The 24,214-nt window shown below is 39.7% G+C and overlaps 2 pseudogenes; both read right to left on the reverse strand.

Moving 5' to 3' along the window:
* Positions 1–942: 942 nt before the first annotated feature.
* On the reverse strand, positions 943–1,740 carry LOC130868794 (spindlin-2-like; annotated as a pseudogene).
* A 177-nt stretch (positions 1,741–1,917) lies between these two features.
* Positions 1,918–24,214, reverse strand: part of LOC130868802 (spindlin-2-like) — a 31,302-nt pseudogene continuing 9,005 nt past the window's right edge.

The raw sequence follows: 24,214 nt of genomic DNA on the forward strand, positions 1-24,214 counted from the left end.
CCACATGCCACCTAACATCACGTATTCCCTAGGTAACTGATTTTATGGAGCTTAGTGCATTCATCATATGTGTGCTTGTCACACATCAATGTGCATCAATGTTTACATGTTTAGCCTGGGTGCGGGTGAGTCTGTTCATGAGTTTTATAGCCCAAGTCACACAGAAAGTGATCAGTGACAAGGGAACAGTGTTTTCCAGGTTTGGCAGGCCAATTGTTTAAATGAACTCACAGGTTTTGGATGATATGCATAAGACCTGTGAGAGTTCAAGGCAGACAGAATCCAGGCATGACAAAATAGGTGGCAGACAGAAGCCTGGCAAAAGTAAGTAGGTAGCATGAGGTCCAAACCATTGCAGAGGAGCCACTGAGAGGAGACATTTTCTCTAGGCAGGAGGATCCTGGTGAATCAACATGCTCCAGTGGAGATAATATACGCAGTGACTTACAAATGGTATGAATTAAATGATTAATCAAATGAAACCTAATTTCCTTTGCTTCTGAGTATACATTAGTGACCCTCTTAAGTCCCAACACCTCGATGTCACATCTTTCCATATGACAAGCTTTTCCTTCATGCTTTATCCCTCCCTGCGATCCTATGTCTTTTTGGTCCCGCTCCTCAGCTTCTTAAATAGCCACCTTGTTCTCATTCCCACACTGCATCTCCTGTCATCCTTTTCTCTCCAAGGGGAAAAGACCATAAGTCCTTTTTTGTTTTGAGGCATGTCTTTCTGTGCTGTCCCATCCACCAGACACTCCATCATTGACCAAGCAATATAACATGTTCACAAATTTTTATTTTTAGAACAAATATTCCATTGAAAAAGATACCAGGATTAATAGAAGACCTGAGGGATTTCTGAAAAAAAGAATTCCCCAAACACAGTTTTAAGTCTGACCCACAAAATTTGTGAATTTCACTTTAACAGATCTTCATCAAATCATAGACATAGATATTGAAGTCATTATCAAACTTGATGAAATACACTGAAGGTTTGGTGGGAACTAGGTAAATAATTTTACCTATCTTTTGGGTTCCATCTTTTTCATTGTGCCGCACACTTTAGCTTGCCAAGGAGTCCCTGCCTAATTCCACAGTCACCCCTATTGGAAGACATCCTGGCATAATGTGGAGGTTGATTTCAATGTATTCATCTAGATGGTGGTAAAGCTACACAACTGGATCTTTCTCGTAGGTAATGTAGAAACAGGTCTTCATGGTCTGCACCTCATCTGGGACCATGCCACTCCACTCCTCCATAGAGCCTGGCATGATTTGGAGGTTGCCTTCAAGGTAGTCAATCAGGAGGTGATAAATGTAAAAGACCGGATCTTTCTTGTAGGTAATATAGAACCAGGTCTTCATGACTGGCACCTCCTCTAGGACCATCTCCTTACAGTCATCCTTAGAGCCATTTGTGCCCTCAAATGTATGTTTCACTGTTCTGCCAACTATGGTGTTTATGAGATGAGTGTCTGTCTCCTGAGGAAATGGTACATTGTTAGTCAGGAACTTAAGGTTTAAAATCCTTTCATCTCTGTGAAGCTCCAATCCATAGACACAATCTATCCCATCATACTTCAACAAATAGAGAGACGGATTTGTTGGCAGTTGATCTAGAATGATGGCTTTCCACTGGGTGACTGGTTCATTGGCTTCCTTCCAGCCATGAGAAATTCTGCGCCCGACAATATTCTCCAGGGCCGCAAAAGGCCTACTCAGTTTTTGCTTCTGGAGAGATGACCCTTTCCTCTTCTGGAGAGGTGGCATGCATCTCATACTAAGAGACACCTCCATCATGGCTGTATACTTACTGAGATAGGCCACAGCACTCCTGGTCTGCTGTCTTTTGGGTATCTTTCTGTGCTTGGGCTTTATAGCTGCCCACTCTCTAGGTTGAAAGAACTCTTCTGTTTAATTCAGAAACAAAGTCATGGCCTCAACCTTGAGTGCCTGCAAGGATAAGAAGGGGGGAATGTTGGGCTAGGCTCTTTTCTGGAAGAACTTTGGGGCAGGAGACAAAGATAGTGTTGAACAGGTTTGGATATCTAACTATATTTTTCTATTAATAGATGAATAGGACAATTAGCAAACTTTTCTCTACTGCCTAGTATATAAGTCTCAGAGACAAATTCCTGCTGCTAAAAGGCAAATGACCTCTGCTGAGAAACCTACTTTCTGACTGACTAAGTCAATGAGAGGAGAAGGTATGCCTATCCCCAATATGAGTAAGAAAAATCTGAACAGATAACAAAGATTTCAAAGGACAGCCACACCTCTCCTTCCACATCAGGCTAATAGTTAGGTTGCGGAATCCAAGACTGCCTGCCCAAGGTCATGGCACTCCAGTCCACTGGCTCTCTGTATTGTACTCCTGATCCAGATCCAGGTATATAACATAAAGCCATTCTGTGACCTTATTTTGGAAGTGAGTACTGTGAAACCTACTTCAACCTGAAAGACTCATTAGTCTGGGCAAAAGCAGACATTTAGAAATAATTAGTATCATTTAAAACACCTATGGACAAAGTGGAACTTTGTCATTTTTTTTCTATCTGAATTGGGCAAAGAGGAGCTTTGTCTTTTTTTTCCATCTGAATATTATTATTTTTATATATTTTTTATTTATTTATTTTTATTCTTTTTAAATTACAATTTCCACCTGCTCCCCGTTTCCCATTTCCCTCCCCCTCCTCCCACATATTGCCCCCTCTCTCCACTCCCCTTCCCCAATCCCTTCTCTTCTTCCCCTCCCCACTCCATTCCCCTTCCCATCTATACTGAAGAGCAGTCCAAATTCCCTGCCCTGCGGGTAGACCAAGGTTCTCCCACTTCTATCTAGGTCCAGGAAGGTGAGCGTCCAAATTGGCTAAGCTCCCACAAAGCCAGTTCATGTATTAGGATCGAAACCTAGTGCCATTGTCCTTGGCTTCTCATCAGCCTTCATGGTCCGCCATGTTCAGAGAGTCCAGTTTCAACCCATGCTTATTCAGTCCCAGTCAGCTGGCCTTGGTGTGCTCCCAATAGGTCAGTTTCACTGTCACAGGGGGTGGGTGCACCTCTCGTGGTGCTGACTTCCTTGCTCATTTTCTCCCTCCTTCTGCTCCTCCTTTGGACCTGAAGAGCTCAGACTTTTGACCCAAATTGGGTCTCTATCTCTATCTCGATCCATCGCCAAATGAAGGTTCTAAGGTAATATGCAAGATATTCATCAGTATAGGATAGGGTCATTTCAGGTTCCCTCTCCTTAGTTGCCCAAGGTACCAGCTGGGGACATCTCCGTGGACACCTGCGAGCCCCTCTAGAGTCAAGTCTCTTGCCAACCCTAAGATGGCTCCCTTAGATAGGATATATACTTCGCTGCTCCCGTATCCATCCTTCCTATATCCCAACCATCCCAATCCCCCGAGCTCCTCCCATCCTCCCCTTCTCATATTTCTCATCCCATTTCCCCTTTGCCCCATGCCACCTCACCCACAAGTTCCCAGTTTTTGCCCTGCAATCTTGTCTACTTCCCCCTCTCCATGCGGATGACTATATGATTTTCTTTGGGTTCACTTTCTTATTTAACTTCTATAGGATCACACATTATATGCTTAATGTCTTTTATTTATGGCTAGAAACCGATTATGAGTGAGTACATCCCATGTTCCTCTTTTTGGGTCTGGGATACCTCACTCAGGATAGTGTTTTCTATTTCCATCCATTTGCACGCAAAATTCGAGAAGTCATTGTTTTTTACTGCTGAGTAGTACTCTAATATGTATATATTCCACACTTTCTTCATCCATTCCTCCATTGAAGGGCATCTAGGTTGTTTCCAGGTTTTGGCTATTACAAACAATGCTGCTATGAACATAGTTGAACAGATACTTTTGTCATTTGATGTGGCATCTCTTGGGTATATTCCCAAGAGTGGTATTACTGGATCTTGGGGTAGGTTGATCCCAAATTTCCTGAGAAATCACCACACTGATTTCCAAAGTGGTTGCACAAGTTTGCATTCCCACCAGCAATGAATGAGTGTGCCTCTTTCTCCACAACCTCTCCAGCAAAGGCTATCATTGTTGTTTTTGATTTTAGCCATTCTGACAGGTGTAAGATGGTATCTCAAAGTTGTTTTAATTTGCATTTCCCTTATCGCTAAGGAGGTTGAGCATGACCTTAGGTGTCTTTTGGCCATTTGAATTTCTTCTGTTGAGAATTCTCTGTTCAGATCAGTGCCCCATTTTTTATTGGGTTCATTAGCATTTTAAAGTTTAGTTTCGTGAGTTCTTTATATAAGTTGGTGATCAGACCTTTGTCTGTAGCAGGGTTGGTGAAGATCTACTCCCAGTCAGTGGGTTGCCTTTTTGTCTTAGTGACAGTGTCCTTTGCTTTACAGAAGCTACTCAGTTTCAGGAGGTCCCATTTATTCAATGTTGTCCTTAATGTCTGTGGTGCTGGGGATAAACGTAGGAAGTGATCTCCTGTACCCATATGTTGTAGAGTACTTCCAACTTTTTCTTCTATCAGGTTCAGTGTGTTCAGACTAATATTGAGGTCTTTAATCCATTTGGACTTGAGTTTTGTGCATGGTGATAGATATGGATCTATTTTTATTCTTCTACAGGTTGACAACCAGTTCTGCCAGCACCATTTGTTGAAGATGCTCTCTTTTTTCCATTGAATACTTTTAGCTCCTTTATCAAAAATTAGGTGTTCATATGTTTGTGGGTTAAAATCAGGGTCTTCTACTCGGTTCCATTGATCGACTTCTCTGTTTTTATGCCAATACCAAGCTGTTTTCAATACTGAGGCTCTGTAATAGAGTTTGAGGTCAGGGATGGTAATGCCTCCAGACGATCCTTTATTATATAAGATTGTTTTGGCTATCCTGGGACTTTGTTTCTCCATATAAAGTTGATTAATGTCCTCTCAAGATCTGTGAAGAATTTTGATGGGATTTTAATGGGGATTGCATTGAATCTATAAATTGCCCTTGGTAGAATTGCCATTTTTACTATGTTGATCCTCCCTATCCAAGAGCAAGGGAGATCCTTCCATTTTCTGGTATCCTCCTCAATTTCTTTCTTCATTGACTTAAAGTTCTTGTCAAATAGATCCTTTACTTCCTTGGTTAGGGTTACCCCAAGATATTTTATGCTATTTGTGGCTATCGTGAAGGGAGATGCTTCTCTGATTTCCATCTTTGCTTCCTTATCCTTTGTGTATAGGAGGGCAATGGATTTTTTGGAATTGATCTTGTATCCTGCAACGCTACTAAAGGTGTTTATCAGTTGAAGAAGTTCTTTGCTGGAGTTTTTGTGGTCGCTTATGTACACTATCATATCGTCTGCAAATAATGAAAGTTTAACTTCCTTTCCGATTTGAATCCCTTTCATCCCCTTATGTTGTCTTATTGCAATTGCTAGAATTTCAAGCACTATATTAAAGAGGTATGGAGAAAGTGGACAACCTTGTCGTGTTCCTGATCTTAGTGGAATAGCTTTGAGTTTCTCTCCATTTAATTTGATGTTAGCTGACGGCTTGCTATAAATAGCTTTTATTATAGTTAGGAACGACCCTTGTATTCCTAATCTCTCTAAGACCTTTATCATAAAGGGATGTTGAATTTTGTCAAATGCTTTTTCAGCATCTAATGAAATGATCATATGGTTTTTTTCTTTCAGGTTATTTATATGATGGATTACATTGATAGATATTCGTATGTTGAACCAGCCCTGCATCTCTGGGATGAAGCCTACTTGATCATAATGGATAATTTTTCTAATGTGTTCTTGGATTCGGTTTGCCAGTATTTTATTGAGAATTTTTGCGTCAATGTTCCTGAGTGAGATTGGCCTGTAGTTCTCTTTCTTGGTTGTGTCTTTGTGTGGTTTTGGTATCAGAGTAACTTCAGCTTCATAAAAGGAATTTGGCAATGACTTCTCTGTTTCAATATTGTGAAATACATTAAGGAGTATAGGAATTAGGTCTTCTTGGAAGTTCTGGTAGAATTCTGCATTGAAGCCGTCTGGACCTGGGCTTTTTTTGGTGGGGAGGTTTTTTATAACAACTTCTAATTCTTCACGACTAACAGGTCTATTTAGATTGTTCACTTGGTCCTGGTTTAACTTTGGTATATGGTACTTATCTAAATAAGTGTCCATTTCTATAACATTTTCCAATTTTGTGGCATACAGGTTTTTGTAGTAAGATCTAATGATTCTCTGAATTTCCTCTGAGTCTGTGGTTATGTCTCCCTTTTCGTTTCTGATTTTGTTAATTTGCGTATTCTCTCTCCGCTGTTTGATTAGTTTGGATAGGGGTTTATCAATCTTATTGATTTTCTCCATGAACCAGCTTTTTGTTTCATTGATTCTTTGGATTGTTTTCTGTGTTTCTATTTTGTTGATTTCAGCCCTCAATTTGATTATTTCCAGTCTTCTACTTCTCCTAGGTGAGTCTGCTTCTTTTTTTTCTAAAGCTTTCAGGTGGGCTATTAAGTCTCCAATGTGTGCTTTCTCCGTTTTCTTTAAGTGGGAACTTAATGCTATGAATTTTCCTCTTAGCACCGCTTTCATAGTGTCCCATAGGTTTGAGTATGTTGAGTCTTCGTTTTCATTGAATTCAAGAAAGACTTTAATTTCTTTCTTTATTTCTTCCTTGATCTAGGTGAGGTTCAGTAGTTGACTGTCCAGTTTCCATGAGTTCATAGGCTTTCTGGGGATAGCATTGTTGTTGAATTCTAACTTTAATCCATGGTGATCTGATAAGACACAGGTGGTTACCGATATTTTTTTGTAGCTGTGTAAGTTTGCTTTGTTACCGAGTATGTGGTCTATTTTCGAGAAGGTTCCATGAGCTGCAGAGAAGAAGGTATATTCTTTCGTATTTGGGTGGAATATTCTATAGATGTCTGTTAAGTCCATTTGATTCATTACCTCCCTTAATCCTCTTATTTCTCTGTTAGGTTTCTGTCTGATTGACCTGTCCATTGGTGAGAGAGGAGTGTTGAAATCTCCTACTATTAGTGTGTGTGGTTTGATGACTGCCTTGAGTTTTAGTAACGTTTCTTTTACATAAGTGGGTGCTTTTATATTAGGGGCATATATATTCAGGATTGAGATTTCATCCTGGTGAATTGTTTCTGTTATGAGTAAAAAATGTCCATCTCCATCTCTTTTGATTGATTTTAGTTTGAAGTCAACTTTCTTAGAAATTAGTATGGCCACATCTGCTTGTTTCTTAGGTCCGTTTGCTTGATAAATCTTTTCCCAGCCCTTTACTCTGAGTAGATGTCTGTCTTTGTGGTTGAGGTGTGTTTCTTGTAAGCAGCAGAATGTTGGATCCTGTTTTCGTATCCAATCTCTTAGTCTGCCTCTTTATCGGTGAGTTGAGTCCATTGATATTAAGTGATATTAATGACCAGTGGTTGTTAACTCCGGTCATTTTTCCTTTCTTTCTTTCTTTCTTTCTTTCTTTCTTTCTTTCTTTCTTTCCTTTGGTAGTAAAGTTTGTGTGTTTCCCTTCTTCAAGTTGTGCTGGTGAAGGGTCATTAGATGTCTGAGTTATTGTGGGCATTGTTGGACTCCTTGGTTTGTGATTTTCCTTCAATTACTTTCTATAATTTTATTAGATATATTTTCTGGACCATTCAGCTGTACTTCTTCTCCTTCTTCTATCCCTATTATTCTTAGGTTTGATCTTTTTATTGTGTCTCAGATTTCCTGAATGTTTTGTGATGAGAATTTGTGTTGGTTTTGCTGTTTTCTTTGATCAGTGTGTTTATTTTCTCTATGGTATATTCAGTGTCTGAGATTCTTTCTTCTATCTCTTGTAATCTGTTGGTAGTACTTCTCTCTGTAGTTTCTGTTCTTTTATCCAAATTTTCCATCTCCATCCTTCCCTCAGTTTGTGTTATCTTTATTACTTCCACTTCATTCTTCAAGTCCTGAACTGTTTCCCTTACCTGTTTGATTGCTTTTTCTTGTTTTTCTTGGTTTTCATGGGTATCTTTGAGAGATTTATTCATTTCCTCTACCTTTTTGTTTGTAATCTCTAATTGATTATGGCAGTTTTTCACCTCCTGTTTAAGGTCCTCTATTATTTTCATCTAATTCACTTTTGAGTCGAATTCTTCTAATTCTTCTGGAATACGGTGTACAATTCTTCTTATTTTGGGATTCCTGGATTCTGGTGATGTCACATTGCATTTCACGTTGTTGAAGGAATTCTTGCATTGGTGCCTGCCCATCTCTTCCTTCAAATGGAGACAGGAGAGGCCTGGTGTCTTGGTCCAGTCTTTGCTGTGACTGACTCCCTGGGTGTATCTCCTCAGTGTAGGGGCAGGAACCGTTCCCTTCCAGATGGACTCCTCAACACCAAAACATGGACACCCAGTAGTCCAATGACCCGCCGACAAAAGGGCAAATGTGGGGGGGGTAGGGCAGGGTCGATTAGAACACAGGCGACCCTGCAACACAAGCTGGAGGTGCCGGCACTCCCTTTCGGGGGTGAGTGCTAGTCAGGCACTCACTGCTCTGGGTGAGTAGCCTTAGTGTAGGAGTAGGAAGCTGATCCTCAGAAAAGGACCTTGCAGACAAGGCAGGCTTGATTGGGGTGTGCTTGTGTAGTAAAGAATGCATTGCAGTGGGAGGTGGCGGAGGGGGGTTTGTGCTCTATTCCGGGAGAGTCCGCCCCTGGATAGCACACACTCACCCACCGAGATGGAACATCTTAGCACCTACACAGGGACACCTGGTAGCCCAATGAGCCAGGGACAATGGGAAGAACAAGGCATCCAGGGCGGGTCCGCAAGAGCACAGCAGACCCTATTACCCCAGCAGCAGGGGCCTGTGCTCCCTTGCAGGGACTTGAGGACTGCCCTCTAGTCAGGCACTCACTGCTCTGGGTGGCTAAACCCTGCTTCTTGTTAACACTGAAATAAATATTCGTGGTCACTGGAGCATGGGGACAGGGTGGTTGCTGTCGAGATTTGTCATTTTAGTGGATTGATGAATTTGATATTGTTAGCAAAGATAAAGTGGGAAGAATATCAGGCATTCCCCATTCCCACAGCTATCAAATATTGGAGCTGGTAACAACATAAATGGTGGACTCGCAGGAGATTTGAAGGAAAACTTTCTGGTACTACAGACGTCTTAGTTGTATTGTAAACATATTTACCAAAGAAAATGTCTTATCTCTCCAGATTCCATCTTCTGGAAATGTTCAGGTGCCAAAAGCCTGTTGAACACTTGTGGAGCCCAGGAGCTGAACTGTCCTCCTCTGCCACTGTGAGGATAATAAACCCTCCTTCATGGAAGAATAGTGCTCTGAGTGGAACAGAGTTGCTACCCCGAACCATGGCTTTGTGACATCATCAAGGCTCTACTTATGTCAGAAAACCCCTCACAGCCTCATTACTTCCATATTTACCCACAGAAACATACAGCATACAGTTCCTACAAACCTGTATACAGCCCCCTGGAGACCTAATATAAAGCCCCCACTCATCTTCCCAATTACTCGAGTCACACTCTTGCCCAAGCAACTCAATCCCTGTATCTTTTTTTCTGAAAACGTCTTTGTTGTCTGAGTCAACAACTCACATAAATTTTTTCTTAGCTCCCATCTCTCCATTGGTTTTCTTCTATTGAATTTTTATCACTTCATAAAAAAATAAGTTTCAAATTTTCACTTTCTTTCTTCCTCCCACTAACTTCTCACTCAACAACTAAACCTCTCCACTCCAACTCCAGTTCTAATAGAGGGCAGGGTACTTTGACCTGTGGGAAGTCAGGTATGCATCCACTTATAATAGGATCACATAAAGCCTGTATGTGCAGTACAGACAAATTCCAGTTCCATTATCATTGGGTTTTCAGTCTGCCCCAATTGTCAGCCACATTCACAGCTTCCACTTTGATCCCATAGTCTGTCATGTCAAGCCCAGCTTGTTTTGTTGAGCTCCCGTTAAGTCAGGCACAGTGTCTCAGTGGATGGACCAAACCTTTGTATTCCTAACTTCTTTGCTCTTAATTTCCCCCCTTCTGCTCTTCAACTGGAGCTTGGAAGCTCAGTCTAGTTTTCTGATGTTGGTCCCTGTCTTTATTTCCATCCTTCCCGAACAAAAGTTCTATGGTGATATTCAAGATAGTCATCAGTCTGATTATGGGACAAGGCACCCAAAGTGCCTAGGGACATGGTAGAGTGCAGGCACCCACTGCCTACTTGCCCAAGGTCTTAGTTGGGGTCACACATGGCCTTCTGGGAAATCCTCTAGAGATAAGCCTCTTGCCAACCCAGAATGACCCCTAAGTTGAGCTATCATCAGTGTGTGTGCATTAACTTGTATGTGTGTGTTATCTCACTAAAAAACAGAAGGATTGTAATACTGAGAATTCTTCTTATCTTGAGAAGAATATTTGCTACAGAAACACAGTCACAGTAGTACTGAGTGTGTAGGCTGTCTCAGCATGGAATAGTAACTGGAGGAAACCCCTAGTACTTAGGCTCAGTGGCCCAGGAAAGATGGTCAAGGAAAGCCAATGAACTCAGGGATGGAAGATAAAACTCACACTAAATAACATCCCAAATCATTTAGGCGGAACATGAGACACCCATGCATCAGTCACAAGATGTCTAAAATGCCTGAAACTAGAATCTAAGGGCAGGACAATGAGGTGGAGCTGAGAGTGCATGGCAAAAACTGTTTGAATCTGTTATGTAAACATAACTTAGCAAACATTCAAGGAAACCACCAGTGGGAGAAAACCCTGAGAAATCTACATGAAAACATGCCATGTTGACAATTCTGAGTTTTAAAGACAAAGGAGAGATCATAAACATATCACTGTCAAACTGTTGATGATTAACCAACTCTATCGCAGTGTGACTCCCTGATGTTTTTAAGATAATCTGTCAATTCTGTATATATATTTACAGGGAAATTCACATTAGTGACACTGTCCTTTGCTTTACAGAAGCTTCTCTGTTTGAGGTGGTTCCATTTGATCAATGTTGCCCTTAATGTCTGTTCTTCTGTGGTTATATATACGGAGTGGTCTACTGTGCCCATATGTTGTAGAGTAAATAATAATTTCTCTTCAGTGTGTTCTCACTGATATTGAGGTCTTCAATAATATGTGATTGTGAATTGTAGGCTGTTTTTTGTTTGACTTATATCAAAAAGTCACTTATGTGTGAATTTATGTGATATTTATCTTTCTGGGTCTGGGTTACCTCACTCAATATGGTGTTTTCTAGATCTATTCATTTGCGCAAAAATTAGGTATTTTCATAGTTTTGGCTATGACAAATAATGCTGCTATTAACATAGTTGAGAAGCTTTAGTAACCTGGCAGGATACTAGATTATATCCAATAAATCAGTAGAACTCCTATATACGGAGGATAAAGAAGCAGAGACGGATTGAAGAGAAGCATCACCTTTCACGATAGCCAAAAATAGCAAAATATCTTGAGGTAACTCTGACAAAGGAAGTGAGACATCTATTTGACAAGAACTTTAAGTCTTTGAAGAAAGAAATTGAATAGGATACCAGAAAATGGAAGTATCTCCCTTGCTCTTGGATTGAGAGGATCAAAATAGTAAAAATGTCAATTTTCCTAAAAGAAATCTATAGATTCAATGCAATCCTCATCAAAATCCCATCAAAATTCTTCACAGACCATGAGAGGACAATAATCAACTTTATATGGAAAAACAAAAAACCCAGGGTTGCCAAAACCATCATATACAATAAAGGAACATTTGGAGGCACTACCGAAATATGACTTTTAAAGTCACTTCTATTTTCATTTTCAAATGATAAGATGTTTTATATTATGCAATCAGTCAATAATTTGCAAGATCATAAAACTCTTAGAATAGAAGGGAAAAAAACCATTAGTTCTTGAGTATGTTCACAGTGGCAAGTCTCATACATAAATTATAAAAAAAGCTTATCTCTACACACTGAGATACCAGAACTAAAGTCCAGAAAACAATTCTTATCAAGCTCTCCAACCCAAGATTACTGATGTGCTGGATCAAATTAAACTATTGATTTTTCAGTTCAAAATGATTTATTTTTATTTATTTATAATTACCACTTCCTCCCATTTCCTTCCCCCTCTGTCCAGGGCCATTGTCATTGGCTTCTCAGTCAGCCCTCATTGTCAGCCACATTCAGAGAGTCTGGTTTGATCACATGCTCCATCAATTACAGTCCAGCTGTCTTTGATGTGCTCCCATTAGATCAGCCCAACAGTCTCAATGATGGGCACGCTCCTCAAGGTCCTGACTTCCTTGCTCATGGTCTGCCTTCTTCTGCTCCTCATTTGGACTTTGTGAGCTCAGTCCAGTGCTCCAATGTGGATCTCTGTCTCTATCTCCATCCATCCCCACATGAAGGTTCTATGGTGATGTGCCAAATATTCATCAGTGTGGATATATGATAAGGCCAGTTCAGGAGACCTCACCTCAGCTGTCCAAGGAACAAGCTGGGGAAATCTGTTTGGACCAGCCATCCCCTTTTTTCAAGTCACTTTCAAACCCTAAAATGGCTCTCTTAATTATCTTCTTCGCTGCTCCCATATCCACCGATCCTACATCCCAACCATCCCATTCACCAACGTTCTTTCCAAATTTTCCTTCTCCGTTCTCTCTCCCCATGTCCCCTTACCCCCACACAAACACCATCATCATGTTCCCAATTTTTACCTCACAATCTTATCTACTTCCATATCCAGGAGGAGAACTATATGTTTTTCTTTGGGTTCCACTTCTTATTTAGTTTCCCTATGATAGATCATAAATTATAGACTCAATATCCTATATTTATGGACAGAATCCTCTTATTTGTGAGTAAATACCATATTCATCTTCTTAGGTCTGGGTTACCTCACTCAGGGTAGGGTTTTCTATTTCCATCAATATGCATGCAAAATTAAAGATATTGTTTTTTCAACCATGAGTAGAACTATAATAAGTATATGTTCCATGCTTTCTTTATCCATTCTTCTATTGAGGGACATCTAGGTTGTTTTCCATTACTGGATATTATCAATAATGTTCTAAAAGAAAAAAATCTTGGGTATATTCCCATGAGTAGGATTGCTGGAACATGAGGTAGGTCGATCCTCAAATTCCTGAGAAACAGCCACACTGATTTCCAAAGTGGTTGCACAAGTTTTTGCTCCGACCAGCAATGGGTGAGTGTTCTCCTTACTGCACATCCTCTCCAGCAAAGCCTATCATTTAAGTTTTTCATTTTAGCCATTATGACTGGTATAAGATGGTATCTCAAAGTTGTTTTGACTTGCATTTTCCTAATTGCTAAGGAGATTGAGCTTGACCTTAAGTGTCTTTTGGCCATTTGAACGTCTTCTGTTGAGAATTCTCTGTTCAGTTCACTGCCCAATTTTTAAATGATTTTTTTTTTGTTTTTTGAGACAGGGTTTCTCTGTGGTTTTGGAGCCTGTCCTGGAACTAGCTCTTGTAGACCAGGCTGGTCTCGAACTCACAGAGATCCGCCTGTCTCTGCCTCCCAAGTGCTGGGATTAAAGGTGTGCGCCACCACCGCCCGGCTTTAAATGATTTTTTAAAAGAATTTTAAAGTCTAGTTTCTTGAGTTCTTTATATATTTTGGAGATCAGACCTTTTTTTGTTGCTTGGTTTGTGGAAATCCTTTCCCAGTCAATAGGTTGCCATTTTGTCTTAATAACAGTGTCCTTTACTATACAGAAGCTTCTCAGTTTTAGGTGATCCCATTTATTCATTTTTGCCTTTACTGTCTGTGCTATTGGGGTTATATGTAGGAAGTGATCTCCTGTGCCCATGTCTTGAGGAGTACATCCCACTTTCTCTTCTATCAGGTTCAGTGTGGTCAGATTAATATTGATGTATTTAATCCATTTGGACATAAGTTTTGTGCATGGTGATAGATATGGGTCTATTTTCATTCTTCTACATGTTGACAACCTGTTATGCCAGCATCATTTGTTGAAGATTGTTTCTATCTTCCATCATATACTTTTAGATTCTTTGTCAAAAATCAGGTATTCATAGGTTTGTTGGTTAATATCCTTCTCTTCAATTCCATTGGTTGTCTTCTCTAGTTTTATGCCTGTACCAAGCTCTTTTCAATACTGAAGCTCTGTATTAGAGTTTGTATTCATGGATGGTAATGCCTCCAGAAGTTCCTTTGTATAATACTGTTTTGGCTATCATGCTTTATTTTTTTCATATAAAGTTGATGATTGTCCTCTCGAGGTATGTTGTCATTTTTTTGTGATTTTATAGGGGATTGCCTTAAATTTATAGATTGCCTTTGCTAGAATTGCCATTTTACTATGTTGATCCTACTCATCCAAGAACATGGGAGATACTTCCATTTTCTTGTATCCTCTTCAATATTTTTTCTTCAATGCTTTAACGTTCTTGTCAAATTGATCTCTCACTTTTTGATTAGAGGTACCACACGTTACTGTATGCTCTTTGTGGCTATTGTAAAAGGTGAAGTTTCTCTGAATTCCCTCCTTGCTTCTCTGTCATTTGTGTATAAGAGGGCTAATTATTATTTTTCTTTTGAGTTAATTTGGTAACCTGCCACATCACTGAAGGTATTTATCCAAGGTAGGAGTTCTTTGGTAGGGTTTTTCGGGTCAATAATGTACACTATCTCATCATCTGCAAATAACAAAAGTTTAACTTCTTCCTTTCTGATTAAAATCCCCTTGATCTCCTGATGTAGTCTTATTACTATTGCTAAACCTTCAAGAACTATGTTGAAGAGATATGGTGAGAATGGACAGCCTTGTCTTGTTCCTGATTTTAGTGGAATGCTTTGAGTTTCTATATATTTTATTTTATATTAGTTGTTGACTTGCTATATATTGCTTTTATTATATTTAGTTATAATCATTTTATCCCTAATCCCTCCAGAACCTTTATCATAGAGGGGTGTTGAATTTTGTCAAATTCTTTTTTTGCATTTAGAAATGATCTTATGGCTTTTTCTTTCAGTTTATTTATATGATAGATTACATTGATAGATTTTTGTATGTTGATCCAGGCTTACTTCACTAAGATGAAGCTTATTGACTGTAATGGATAATTTTGTAAATGTGTTCTTGGATTCTGTAAAACAGAATTTTATTGAGAATTTTTTCATCGATGTTAATGAGTGATATTGGTCTGTAATTCTCTTTCATCTTTGGGTCTTTGTGTGGTTTTGGAATCAGTGTGACTGTCACTTCATAAAAAGAGTTTGGCAATGACTCTTCTGATTCTATTATGTGAAACACATTAAGGAGTATAAGTATCAGCTTTTCTCAGAAGTTCTGATAAAATTCAGCATTGTAACCATCTGGTCCTGACCTTGATTTGCTTGGGAGCTTTTTTATGACCTCTTCTATTTCCTCATGACTTATAGGTCTATTTAAATTGTTCTCGTGCTCTTGATTTAATTTTGGTAAATGGTACTTATCTAAAAATATGTCAATTTCTTTTACATTTTCCAACTTTGTGGCATACAAGCTTTTGTAAAAAGACCTAATGATTTTCTGAATTTCCTCAGTGTCTGTCGTTAAGTCCCCCTTTTCATTCCTGATCTTATTAATTTGGGTATTCTCTCTCTATCTTTTGTTTAGTTTGAAAAAGGGTTTGTCAATCTTGTTGACTTTCTCAAAGAACCTGCTCATTCTTTCATTGATTCCTTGAATTGTTTGCTCTGTTCCTATTTTGTTGATGTCAGCCTTCTGTTTGATAATTTCTGGGCTTCTACTCCTCCAGGGTGAGTGTGCTTCTTTTTTTTTCATGAGTTTTCAGCTGTGTTATTAAGGCTCTAATGTGAGCTTTCTTCACTTTTTAATGTGGGCACTAAAAGCTATGAACTTTCTTCTTAGCACTGCTTATAGTTTTCATAGGTTTATGTATGATGTGTCTTTATTTTCATTGAATTCAAGAACACTTTAATTTCTTTCTTTATTTCTTCCATGTCCCAGTTGTGTTTCAGTAGTTGACTGTTCAGCTTCCATAAGTTTTTAGGCTTTCTTGGGATAGATTTATGGTTAAATTCTAACTTTACTCCATGGTGAACTGATAAGACACAGGAGGATACTAAATTTTCTTTGTATCTGTGAAATTTTGCTTTTTTATCGAGTATTTGGTCAGTTCTCAAGAAGGTTCCATGAGATGCTCAGAATAATGTATATTCTTTCGTCTTTAGGTGGAATGTTCTATAGATGTCTGTTAAGTCCTTTTGATTTATTACCTCCATTAATTCTATTGTTTCTCAGGTCAGTTTCTGTCTGATTGCCCTGTCCTTTGGTGAGAGAGGTGTGCTGAAATCTCCTTTTATTAGTGTGTGGGTTTTGATGTCTGCCTTGAAATCTAATAATTTTTTTTTACATAAGTGGGTGCTTTTATATTATTGACATAGATATTCAGGATTGAGACTTCATCCTGATGAATTATTCCTGATATGAGAAAAAAGTGTCCATCACCATCCATTCTGGTTGACCAGTTTTAAGTCAATTTTGTTAGATATTAGTATAGCCACACCCGCTTGTTTCTTAGGTCCATTTGATTGAAAATCCTTTTCCCAACACTTTACTCTTTGTAGATATCTGTCTTTTTGGTTGAGGTGTGTTTCTTATAAACTGTAGAATGTTGGATCCTGTCTTTGCATCCAATCTCTTAGCCTTTGTCTTTTTAATAGGTGAATTGAACACATTGATATTAAGCGATATTAATGACCAATGGTTGTTATCTCTGGTTATTTTTTTTCTCTTTGGTGTTAGAGTTTGTTGTTACCCTTTTTTGTGTTGTATTTGTGAAGAGTTGCTAGATGTCTGAGTTATTTGGGCCTTGTTTGATTTCTTCAGTTGTGATTTTCCCTCAATTTCTTTGTGTTATGCTGGCTTTATGGCTACATATTATTTAAATTTGTTTTTATCCTGGAAAGTTTTGATTTTCCATTGATGGTGAACTAAAGCTTGGCTCGGTATAGTATTCTGGCCTTGCATTCATGGTCTCTTACTTTCTGTAACAATCTATCCAAGAGCTTCTGGCTTTCAGGGTTTCTATAGAGATGTCAGATGAATTCTGAAAGGTTTATCTTTATAATTTACTTGACATTTTTCCTTTGCAACTCTTAATATTTTTCTTTATATTCTATGTTTTGTGTTTTGACTATTATATGGTAAGTGGATTTTTTTTTGATTCATTCTATTTGGTAATCTTTATGCTACTTGAACTTTTATAAAAATATCCTTCTTCAGCTCGGAATCATTCTCTTCTATAAGTTTGTTGAATATATTTTCTGGGCCTTTGATCTGTAATTCATCTCCTTCTTCTACCCCTATTATTTTTATGTTGGGTCTCTTTATGGTGTCCCTAGTTTCCTGGATGTTTTGTGATGAGATTTTTTTAGATTTGCTGTTTCTGTTGAACAGTGTGTTTATTTTCTCAATAGTGTTTCAGCATGTGAGATAGTTTCTTCTATCTCTTGTATTCTGTTGGTTATGCTTGCTTGTCTCTGTGGTCTCTGTTTGTTTACCTAGATTTCCATATCCAGATGGCCCTTGGTTATTGTTTTCTTTATTACCTTCATTTCAGTTTTCAATTCTTGAACTGTTTCCATTATCTCTTTGTTTTTTCTTGGTTTCCTAGGGTATCTTTACAGAATCCTTTCTTCAAACTTTTGGTTATTATTCTCATCCATTTCTTTAAGGGAGTTTTTCACATCCTGTTTAAGGGACTCTATCATTTTCATAATGTCTATTTTTTCTATTTCTTCTGCAGTAGGGGGTTCCAGTCTTCCTGTTGTACGTTCATTGGATTCTGGTGTAATCATGATTTTCAGGTTGGTGGAGGAAATTGTCTTCTCATCTCTTCCTTCAATTGCCTTCTGATGGATCTTCTGGTACAGGATCAGAGCCACTTGATGGCCAGGGAAGTCCCAGACTAAAGTAAAGGACTAGCTTGCTGTTTCCAAACTGAGTGAAACAAAGAAAATCCAGCCTGGTTGCACCCAACATACCATCCAAGAGCCTCAGCCCCCAAATAGGCTGAGCAAGGGGATATTATGTCTCCACAGAAGGGAATGGGTGCCTGGGAGCAAGCTGGGATGAAATAGGATAAGAGAGGCAGTAACTGGGGAGAGAAGCTCCTGCAGAATGACCACAAAGTTTAGGGGGTTTGGGAGTGTCTGTGCTCCATTTCGATGCCATCAGCCGGCCAGTCAGGAGCACACTCAACTCGCTGATGGATTTACTCATACAGGATCAGGACCACCTTCTGGCCAGGGACTTCATAGATAAGAGGACTAGCTAGCTGGTTACAGCAGAGAGACAGAAAGACATCCTTCCTTGTTGCCCCAAACTCCTGATTTTATTTTTTTTCTATCTAAATCACAAGGCATATGAAAGAATATACAACAATATGGCTTCCTTGAATAGGTAAGGGTCATTCATTACATGAATTCAGACTTGTTCTCTATTATCATTTGATTGGAACATATCAATACACTCTTGTGAGCCTTGAAATGACATCTCAAAGGCAGAGAAGCATTTCTATGTTGAAGCATACTCAATACAAAGCATAAAATTATGGATAGGGCAGAATGGGATGCACAGAAATGTAACCTTAACTCTGGAGCACATAACTGTGAAAGAAGATTATAGGAAAATGCTTTTTTTCCTTTATTTTATTCTTTTTTACTTAATGTTTCTGCCTCCTCCCCATTTCCTATTCTCTCCCCCTCTTTCCACACATTTCCCCCTCCCTCTAGGTACTGAAGAGCAGTCCAAATTCCCTGCACTGCGGGAAGTCCAAGGTCCTTCCACTTCTATCTAGGTCCAGGAAGTTGAGCATCCAATCAGCCTAGGCTCCCATGAAGCCAATTCATGTATTAGCATCGAAACCTGTGCCATTGTCCTTTTCTTCTCTTCAGCCTTCCTTGTCCGCCATGTTTAGGGAGTCCAGTTTCATCCCAAGCTTATTTAGTGCCAGAGCAGCTGGCCTTGATGAGCTCCCAATAGATCAGTTCCACTATCACAGTGCGTGTGTGTAACCCTCGTGGTCCTGACTTCCTTGCTTATGTTCTCTCTCCTTCTGCTCCTCATTTAGAGCTTCAGGGTTCAGTCCTTTGCTCCAAATTGTGTCTCTGTCTCTATCTCGATCCATAGTCAGATGAAGGTTCTAAGGTGATATGCAAGATATTTATCAGTATGGCTATAGGATAGGGTCATTTCAGGTTCGCTTTCCTCAGTTGCCCAAGGTACTAGCACAGGACTTCTCCCTAGACACCTGCAAGCCCCCTAGATTCAAGTCTCTTGCCAACCCAAAGCTGGCTCCCTTAATTAGTATATAGATATTTCTCTACTCTCATATTCAAACTTCCAATATCGCAAACATCCTATTTCCCCAAGCACCCCCCATCCTCCCCTTCTCACGTTTCTCACCCCATTTCTCCTAAGACCCATGCCACCTCACCTGCAGATTCCCAGCTTTTGCCCGGCAATCTTGTCTACTTTCCCTATCCAGGCGAATGACTATACATTTTTTGGGGGTTCATCTTCTTATTTGGCTTCTCTAGGATCACAATTTTTTTTTTTTTTTTTGGTTTTTCGAGACAGGGTTTCTCTGTGGTTTTGGAGCCTGTCCTGGAACTAGCTCTTGTAGACCAGGCTGGTCTCGAACTCACAGAGATCCGCCTGCCTCTGCCTCCCGAGTGCTGGGATTAAAGGTGTGCGCCACCACCGCCCGGCTAGGATCACAAATTTTATGCTCAATATCAGTCTGAACACACTGAAACTGATAGATGAAATAGTATGAAAATACTTTAAACTAAGTACGAATATCACAAAAATTTGTACCCAATTTGTTCATTTGTGTACATGCACTACTCAAAAGGAACACTGAATATGCCAGACATAGATCTCATGATAGGGAAAAACAAATTTTTAATTTATTTATTACTTTAAATCAATCTATTTTATATACTAGTCCAAGCTCTTACTCTCTCTGTTTCATCTACTGCCCCCAACTTCTACGAACTCAAACACCCATGCACTGCTCAGAGATGGAAAGCCTTCTCATAGAAAGTCAGCAAAGTCTGCTACATCACTTTGATGCAGGATCAAGTCCCTCTTCCCGTATCTAGTATGAGCAAGATAGCCATCCTTCTAAAGAAAGTGGGGTTGAAAGAACTAATTCATGAAATAGGATTACATACCAGTCTTACTGCCAGTGGACCCACAGTCTGCCCAAGCCATATACATGTCAGTCACATTCAGATGACTCAGTTTGATTCAATGTTGTTACTCTCAGATGTCATCCACCGAGTCAGTGAGCTCCCACTAGCTCAGGTAAGCTGTCTCTGTGGGTTACCCCACCGTGGTCTTGACTCCATTGCCTGTATACTCTCTTCAGCCTCTCTTCTACTGGACCTCAGTAGCTTGGATCACTGTTTAGCTATGGATCTTAGCATCTTTTTCCATCAGTGGTTGAATAATAATTCTATGATGATTATTAGAGTGGTCAAGATGTGATTACAGATGCAGGCCAGTTCAGACTCCCTCTCCACTAGTACTAGGAGTTTTATCTGGGCCTTTTTTTATGGATTACTGAGAATTTTTCTGGCAGCAGTTTTCTCTCTATCCCCCCTATTGATTTCTATATCAAGATATTTTCTTCATTGTTCTCCCCCTCTGTCCTTCCTGCATCTCAACCATCCCATTCCTTCATTTCTCCTTGCCCTCCCATTCTTACCTCTCCTTCCTCTTCCTCCCAACTTTCTTCCCCCACTGCTCCCAATTTTCTCAGATGCTCTTTTTCCCCCTTCCCACGGGTATCCATGCATACCTGACATAAGATTCTCCATGTTACCTTCTTGTTGTAGATGAGTCTAACCAGCCTAGTCCCACAGTGACTTACTTCTAAAGAGCACACAGAGGCTTTTATTAATTATGAACTGTTTGGCCGATTAGTGCACATTTATTATTGGCTAGCTCTTACATCTTATATTAACCCTTATTTTTATCTATGTTTAGAAACATGACTTGGGAACTTTGGCCAATAAGTCATTCTCATTGTTTTTCTTCTGCCTCTTGCTGACAAGTCACTATAAAATCCCCTTCCCATATTTCACTTAGTCTAGTAGCCTCAACTATATTACCTGCCTAGTTACAGGAAAGTCTGTACCTTTCCAGTGACTACTCTTTTTTGTCTACAAGAACGTTATCCCACAGTATTCCCCCATTTGTCTTTGTCTGGAAGTATAGAAAGACACAATTATGAGGAGATGGGTTCTAGGAAGTTCAGTCCTATACACTTTATGCATCAGCCTTGAGCCCTAGTCATCCTGACTGCTTATAGTCCTCCACACATGGGTCATCTAAAAAATTTCTGGCAGTCATTGTTTTTTTTTCTTTTTTTTAGTGCTAAGTACTACACTAACATGTATATATTCCATAATTTCTTCTTTCATTCTTCCATTGATGAGCATCTAGGTTGTTTCCAGGTGCTGACTATTACAAAAAATGCTGCTATGAAAATAGTTGAGCATATACTTTTGTTGTATGATAGGGCATTTCTTGAGTATATTACCAAGAGTGGTTTTGCTGGGTACCAGGAGAGGTTGATCCTGAATTTGCTGAGAAAACTCCACACTGCTTTCCAAAGTGGTTGCACAAGTTTGCATTCCCACCAGCAATGGATGAGTGTACCCCTTTCTCCACAACTTTTCCAACAAAGGCTATCATTGGTGCTTGTTTATTGTAGCCATACTGAAGGTGTAAGATGTATCTCAAAGTTGTCTTGATTTGCATTTCCCTGATTTCCTAGGAAGTTGAGCATGACCTTAAGTGTCTTTTGGCCATTTGAACTTCTTTTGAAAATTCTGTGTTCAGTTCAGTGCCCCAATTTTTAATTGGATTAATTAGTATTTTAACGTCTAATTTCTCAAGTTCTTTATATATTTGGTAGATCAGACCTTTGTCTGTTGGGTTGGTCAAGATCTTCTTTCAGTCATTGGGTTGCCTTTTTGTCTTAATGACAGTGTCCTTTGCATTACAGTAGCTTGTCAGTTCCAGGAGGTCCCTTTTATTTAATGTGGTCCTTAATGTCTGTGCTGCTGGGGTTATATGTAGGAAGTGGTCTCTTGTGCCCATATGTTGTAGAGTACTTCCTAGTTTCTCCTCTACAAGGTTCACTCATGGTCTGCAGTCTCTTGGCTATCTTTCTGTGGTTGGGCTTCTTACCTGCCCACTTTCTAGGTTGAAAAAACTCTTCTGTTTACATCAGAAACAAAGTCATTGCCTCCACTATGAGTGAGAGCAAGCATAAGAAGGGGAAGATGTGAGGTCAAGGCTCTTTTCTGGAACAACTTTGGGGAAGTTGACAAAGGCAGTGCTGAACACATTTCGAAACCTAAATGTAATTTTGTCTCAAGAAATTAATAGCAAATTTAGAAAATATTCTCTAAAGCTCAGTATGTCAGTCTCAGAGACACATTCCTGCTGCCCAAAAGCAACTGACCTCTGCTGAGAAACCTACTTCCTGATTGACTGAGTCAATGGGAAGAGAAGATATGCCTATCCCCAAAGTGAGTAAGAAAAATCTGAACAGATAGTAAAGCATTTGAAGGATATCTACACCTCTCTTTCAACATCAAGCTAATAGTTGGGTGGCTGAATCCAAGAAAACCTGGCCAAGGTCATGGCACTCCAGTCCACTGGCTCTCTGTATTGTGTCTTCTCATCCACACTCAGGATTATTACAGAAGCCAATTTGTGTCTTGATTATGGAAGTGAGTACTGTGAGACCCACTGTAACATGAAAGACTCGTTAGTCTGGGCAAGAGGAGCCCCCTCAATGCAGATTGAAGAATGTATGCATCCACATATAATAGGGTCACATAAAGCCTGTATATGCAGGACAGACAATTCGCAGTGCCATTACATTGGGTTCTCATTCTGCCCCAATTATCAGTCAAATTCAATGCTTCCACTTTGATCCCATGCTCTATCAGTCTCAGCACAGCTGGTTTTGTTGAACTCCCATTAGCTGAGGCACAGTGTATTAGAGGGTGGAGCAAGCACTTGTATTCCTCAATTCTTTGCTCATATTCTCCCCACTTCAGCTCTTCACCTGAAACTTTGAAGCTCAGTCTAGTTTTCTGATGTGGGTCCCTGTCTTATCTCCATCCTTTCTGAAAAAAAAGTTCTATGGTGATATTCAAGACAATCATCAGTCTGATTATGGGACAAAGCACCCGTAGTGCCTAGGGACATGGCACAGTGCAGGCACCCACTGCTCACCTGCCCAAGGTCCTAGTTGGGGTTCCCCATGGCCTTCTAGGAACCCTTCTAGAAATAAGCCTTTTACTAGCCCCAGAATGGCACCCTAAGTTGAGATATCAACAGTGTGTGTGCATTAATTTGTGGGTGTGTGTATGCGTGTTAAAGTCACAATAAAAACAGATGGATTATAATATTGAAATTTCTTCTTATCTTGAGAAGAATATTTGCTACAGAAGCACTACCACAGTAGTACTGAGAGTGTAGGCTGTCTCCGCATGGAGAAGTAACTGGAGGAAACCCCTAGTAGTTCAGCTCAGTGGCCCAGGAAAGATGGTCAAGGAAAGCCATTGAACTTAGGGATGGAAGTTAAAGCTCAGCCTAAATAACATTCCAAATCATTTAGGCGGAAAATGCAACAGTCACAAGATGTCTAAAATGCCTGGAACTAGAATCTAAGGGCAGGACAAGGTTGTGGAGCTGAGAGTGCATGGCAAAAACTGACAGAATCTGTCAAAAGACTTGTAAGTATAACTAGCAAACATCCATGGAAACCATGAATGGGAGAAAACCCTGAGAAATCTACACAAAAACATATCATCTTGACAATTCTGAGATTTAAAGACAAAGGAGAGATGTTAAATATGTCACTGTCACATGGTGATGATTAACCCACTCCATCGCAGTGTGACCCCCTGATGTGTTTAAGATAACCTGTCAATTCTGTCTATATATTTACAGGGAAATTCATGTTGCTTTCACAGATTAATTATCAGCATGATTTACCGCTCCATGAAAGGCAAAGCAAAGAAATCATGGACATGTTATTGAATGCTGATGATGTTGTTGGGAGTGTTTGTGGGTTTTTTCTTAAAGGGAAATCATTGGTCACACAAATGCATGAAGCAATTCCTGTC

Source organism: Chionomys nivalis, chromosome Y, assembly GCF_950005125.1.
Source record: "Chionomys nivalis chromosome Y, mChiNiv1.1, whole genome shotgun sequence".
Lineage (NCBI taxonomy): Eukaryota > Metazoa > Chordata > Mammalia > Rodentia > Cricetidae > Chionomys > Chionomys nivalis.